The sequence below is a fragment of the Protobothrops mucrosquamatus genome, unplaced genomic scaffold (genome assembly GCF_001527695.2).
Source record: "Protobothrops mucrosquamatus isolate PMUCROS unplaced genomic scaffold, P.Mucros_1.0 scaffold27, whole genome shotgun sequence".
Classification (NCBI taxonomy): domain Eukaryota; kingdom Metazoa; phylum Chordata; class Lepidosauria; order Squamata; family Viperidae; genus Protobothrops; species Protobothrops mucrosquamatus.
Genome location: NW_015386412.1, coordinates 1573852 through 1579658, shown reverse-complemented (window position 1 = coordinate 1579658; position 5807 = coordinate 1573852).

The window sequence follows — 5807 nt, the reverse complement described above, 5'->3', positions numbered from 1 at the left end:
TAGGGGCCTAGGAGTCGACCTCTGTCCCCCTGCCAATACAGACTGCGTACGGTCGGTGAGGAAGGAGGAGAACCACTGCATAACAGTGCCTCCCACTCCTAACTCACCGAGACGCCGCAGCATGATACCATGGTCCACAGTATCAAAAGGAGACTACATAGCTATTTTTCACTGCAGATGTCACTATCAATCAATGAATGCTCTCTTCAATATCTTGAATTAAAGACATGCTGATAGGGTCCTATAAGGTCATACTGCTGTTTGAAAAACTCAGAACAACATCACAACCTTCCCTTGTCTCAATTGGATGGGAGCTGCTTAACACTGACTCTCATGTTATCACCCTGAGTGGCTATTTCCAAACCCAAAGGTCACCATAGCCACATCCCTGTGGAGCTGACATGCATCAACCCGATAACCTTTCGCATCAAGATGGGCAGCAAGCTCTTTATGACCGCAGGTCAATGGAAGGAACACATTTCCTGTCAAGTCAAAGGCCACTTTCATATGTTGGTTTCCTTGAAGCAAATAATATGACTTATGGGGAGAAGAGGTTTGTTGGGTATGCACATCAGAAAATAGTGATGCCTGCAAACAGGAAAAGAAAAATATTTAAAGAGGCTTTTAAATGCTTGAGATCTTTGAGATCTATTGGCCTCTGCTTTTCTATGTAAAAGAAAGCCTTTTTCCCATTTTCCCAATGTAAAAAATGTTTCAATCTGGAAAAAGCAGGGTCCTTTGGGGATTGGAATAGTTTTACCCAGAGGTAACAATTCCTGTGTCAGAGCTGCCACAAGCTTAAACCTCTAAATAGAAACAATCCTTGGCTCCATTTGTTGAGAAAGGTATAGTTTTATTAAAAGTCAAGTGCATTGCAGTACTGCACAGCGAGAACTGAGAATCAAGCACCAAAATCCTTAAGCTCAACTTTTCCCTCCCTTAACTGCTTCCCATTGCTGACCAGCCCCCCATGACCAATCAGGTTCAAGCAAGATTCCCCCAAGCATTTCCCCTCCCATCCACTCTCCCCAGAGTTGATGGCAGACTAAGCAAGCATAAGCAGGTGTGAGGTGGCAGCTAACCCTCTGGCTTCTGTTGGGAACACAGCTACCCAGGCTGAGCGCCACCTGGAGGATTCCTGTCTCTTGGTACTCCTCAGGGTTCAGTGAGAAGGGTGCTACAGGCATCCCACCTACCCTCCTTGGAGGTGTCAAAGGGTCATGTTGTCAACCTGCTCAAAAGACACATGTTGTTGAATTATTGCTCAAGTTTTATTTGTGCTGTTTGCAGTCTAAGTTTATGTCATTTCTGCTAATTCTGCTACTGTTTAGGATTATATATGGAAAAATAGGTACTGCCTTGTCTTCTCAATGAAGAGATCATCTCAGCTTGGTTGACAAAAAATAAGAGGATGTTGCGGAGAAGACTTTTTACCACACAAGTTCAGAACTGAAGATCCATTTATAATCACCATTTGGTGTGATTTGCTAATTATGGTATAAAGCCCGATGCCCACTTTCAGGCTGGGTTTTCCTTCCACTCTTTCCTTCTCCCCCTCAACTGATTTACAATAGAAAATAAGTGAAGTCATTAACCCTCAGCATCACTATGAAATGGCTTCTAAAGTGCGATGAAATTCGTGAATAATTAGGTAATCATTATTAATTCATTTGAATTAATTTAACAACTGTCATTGCAAGTCTGCTAAGTGGCACTAGCATGAGCCAAAAGACAGGTCTATAGGAATTCAGCCTTGGAAGGCTGAGATCACAAAAGGAGGCCATCCCCCAGACAAAACAGAGAGAATCATTTTGTTTCCCCTATGGGAATATGGATGAAAGGGGAGAAAACTAAAGTAACAACGAGGGGTTCCACTGAAGGCATTTCTCCTCAACAAAAATAACTGCCTGAAAAGCTCAGCTCAGACACTTAGATTAACTTAAGATTCAGAAAGTTCCAAGAAGCTGCCCAGCTTTCTCTTTACATAGTCCCTGAAGGAGTTTCCTGCTTTTCTGAAACTTACAAAGATACTTGATGTATATTTTCGCAGCCAGTATTTGATGGGCTTTAGGATTTAGTAACCATGGCCTATACTACTGGTTTCCTGATGTTTCAGGAAACATGCAGGCTGTGGCTGGCATCTTCAGAAGCAAGGTAGACATGCTTGCAGACCACAGAAAACTGGACATGGAACTGCCTGGGTTCCTGTCTCTACATCAGGTACCCTGACTGCTGATTGGTCTTTAGAAATTGGTCTTTAGAAATTGGTTGATCTTTAAAGATCAACCAACAGTCAAACTGTAAAGTCTACAGTTAGTTAGATTTGGCTATAAAGATGGGATTCAGTCAATCCCTGACTTAAAGATTCTTGTTTGTATTTAGCAAGCAAATGCAAGCAATGCTGCTTAATATTTAATATTTAGCATTGATTGAGTATTGAGTATTCCAACATTTCTAAATTGCCTATCTTTCTAAATATTCATTAGCACTATTTTTTCAATAACATGGTTATAGATTCCCATCAGCCAGGGCCACAGGGCCTCAGATCTAGCTCCTGCTGCTAGGCCTCTTTCCACAGGGCTACTCAGTAAGTGGGGAACTTCAGCAGAGATATGGGCAGAAACACAAAACACATCAGGCCCTAAGCTATATAGTAAATAATAATAATAATAATAATAATAATAATAATAATAATAATAATAATAATAATAATAATAACAACAACAACAACAACAACAACAACAATAATAATAATAATAATAATAATAATAATAATAATAATAATAATAGTTGGAAGGACCTTGAAGATCTTCTAGTTCAACCTTGAACTGCATTCAGAGACAAACTGGTCACCAACATAGCTCCCAAAATAAAGGTGTTATAGTATTGAAAGTGTACTGCAAACACATTAGCTACTACATTTTGCAACTGTTCGAGTTTAGTCTTCAATTGCATAGTCTTCAAGGGTACCCCTGAAGAGTACCCCTGTGTACAGTGATGTTCAGTAATCTGGAAGATTACAGGGCCATGAATGACCACTATCTCCCATCCACTGTGCTTGCAATGCCCACTTCAGATAGCTTATGCTGGTTTATGTAGAATTAACATGTAATCGGGTGGAGAAGGTGTCACTTGTGCTGCAGAATTTGCCCTGCATGAGCTGCGAGTCATAGAATTGGGAGGTACCCTGCAGATCATTGGGTGCAAACCCTACTCAGTGGAGATGGTTTCCTCCTTAGGCACATTCCACAAAGTAGATTGGCCTGCAGGCTTGATTTAAACTTGCTAAGAGCTTCGCCTCTTGCAGCAGTTAGTAGTTAGGCTTTTTGAAAAAAATAAACAACTTTTGTGTTTATACTATGTTTTTACAAGCTCTTCCCCTGCCACACTCCATTATAAATAAATTCAGTAAAAACAAATACAGTTCTTGCCTATTAAACATTTGAAAATTTGCATCTGCCCAGGGTGAAGTTAGACGCTTATTGTTTTCTCTTTCCCTTGGAAGGACCTTAAGAATGCCATTAAATAGCACCAGCCTCATTGGAGAATCAAGCAACATTAACTCATTATGTCAATAATTCATGGATCCTTTTCTCTAAAGTGGCAACATCGCACCATCAATCTGCAAAACTGCCACTTCTTCTGAGTGTGTGCAGTGTTCATAATGGGTTTCCTAACAATGTACTTTTGGAACAGGGTCACTAAACACAAGCCAGCCAACATAGAGGCCTGACCTGAGTCAGCCAAACTAGCAGCTTATTGAGGCCAATTACTAACTATCAAGATAATGGCTCACCTGAAACCATTTCCAGGGGGCATCTTTAGAATCGTGAATATCTTTTCAAGTGGGAATATACAGGAAAGCTGTTACCCTGAAGCCATCAGAGCCACTACATTCATACCACTGACATTTGAGAAGTACAAGGCTTTGAAGGGCTAACTTGGCAATAAAAATGTTCAGTTCAATCCCAGAAAGCAAGTGGCCATAATCCGTATCACCCCTGGTTCCTATCTGCTGCTCTCACCTTTTATAACATTTTCTACCCATGTAGGGATCTGGTGAACAAGATGGACACTAATCAGTTTCACAGAGCAAAAATTGCCAAAGGGATTGTGGATCCACATAATCTTTCCTGGTATTTTCTTTCATCCCAAAAGTCACTTTTCTTTTATAGGTGCTCTTTTATATTTACCTGAATATAAGTCAAAAATGATTTGTTGTAACAGTCATCCTATCAACTCACTGCCAGCCCTGAACAACCTGGAATGCCAGAGAAAGCCCCATCATAGGACAGAGCTGTGATCCATTTCAGCTAAAGGATGGGGGGAGGAGAAGGGCCCCTGTTTGCCTGCCTCCTCTTCTGCCTTTCATCCCTGGGGGGCTCCTCTAGTCAGGCAAGACAGCCTCCCTTCTGAGGACAGACTGGTTGGCTTCCAGATGATCTTCTGAGGGAAAGACATTGGTGATCGGGAGCTTCTCTCTGACTGGAGCAGGTGGGATTGTTGTTTGCACCAGTGTGCTAAGTATGGTCAGATTCCTCTAGAGCAGGGATGTCAAACTCGCAACGTCACGTGACATATCACAACTTTTTTTCCATTGCCAGCAATGGGGCGGGCACGGTTTCGGTATGACACACCCGGCCTGGGGGCTGCCAGTTTAACACCCCTGCTCTAGAGTGCTGCAAAGCTGTCGGGAACAGAGTGACAACTGAAAATGAAATTTAAAAGCCCAGGAAGCCAAATGGGTATACCTTTGGAAACATCCACAGTCTGAGAGAGAAGCAGCTAAGCTAGTTGCCCCATGGAGGAAGTTGCTTTGCAAAAAAATTTTATTTCTCCCTGAGGCTGCCAAATGAGCATCCGTGTATTTACTCATGGGAATGGAGCCATCTGGCTCTCCAGAAAGAAGGACAAATGGATCTTGGTTCTCCCCACTCCCTCCACTAGCAATATTATCCTGATGGAAGCCACCAAACAGAGTTCTACAGGGACATCACCAAATCTCTCTTGCAATATATCAGTTCTTGTACTTCCATTAACTAGCAGGCTCCTGTCTCCTGGTCTTTTCTCTCATATACTTTGGGAACATGATTTATGATTGTAAACCACCTAGAGCAGTGGTTCTCAACCTTTTTAATGCCGCGACCCCAACCGGTCGTAAGTCGACCGTATATACTCGAGTATAAGTCGACCCGAATATAAGCCGAGGGACCTATTTTTCCACAAAGAACTGGGAAAAAATGGTGACTCGCCTATAAGCCGAGGGGGCATTTTTCAGCACACACATTTTTCCGCCTGGGCTAATCGGCCTCTTTGCAACCCCACCCCTTAAAAAAAAGAGAGAGAAAAAAAAATATGAAAGAGAGGAGTAAGAGGCCTCTTCTAACCGCGGCCGAGTTCATCTCGCCTAAGGCTGTTGACGGCCTCAAATTTAAAAAAATGGTCGGCTTTTTTAAAAAGGCGCAAGAAAAGGGACACCCCAGAGCTTCTATCAGATTTAACCCCAGCTTATTCTGACACATTGGAGACTGTCTTTCGCTTTCGCTTCTACCAGAGGCGAGGGGGATTTTGAAGGGTAGGCGGAGAGATGAATTTAAAACAAAAAAACAAAAAAACCCCCAAGCTGATGTCTCTCCCTTAGAATAAATGCCAACAGCAAGCACGAATGACCGGCAACTTCCCCGCCCTTTTTTTCTCCCCGTTTTCCTTTAAAACACAAAAACACACACACGCACACAAAAACCCGATTATTACCCGGTTAGGTTAATAAAATCTCGGAGAGCACCAAAAACTCCGGAGCTCAACCT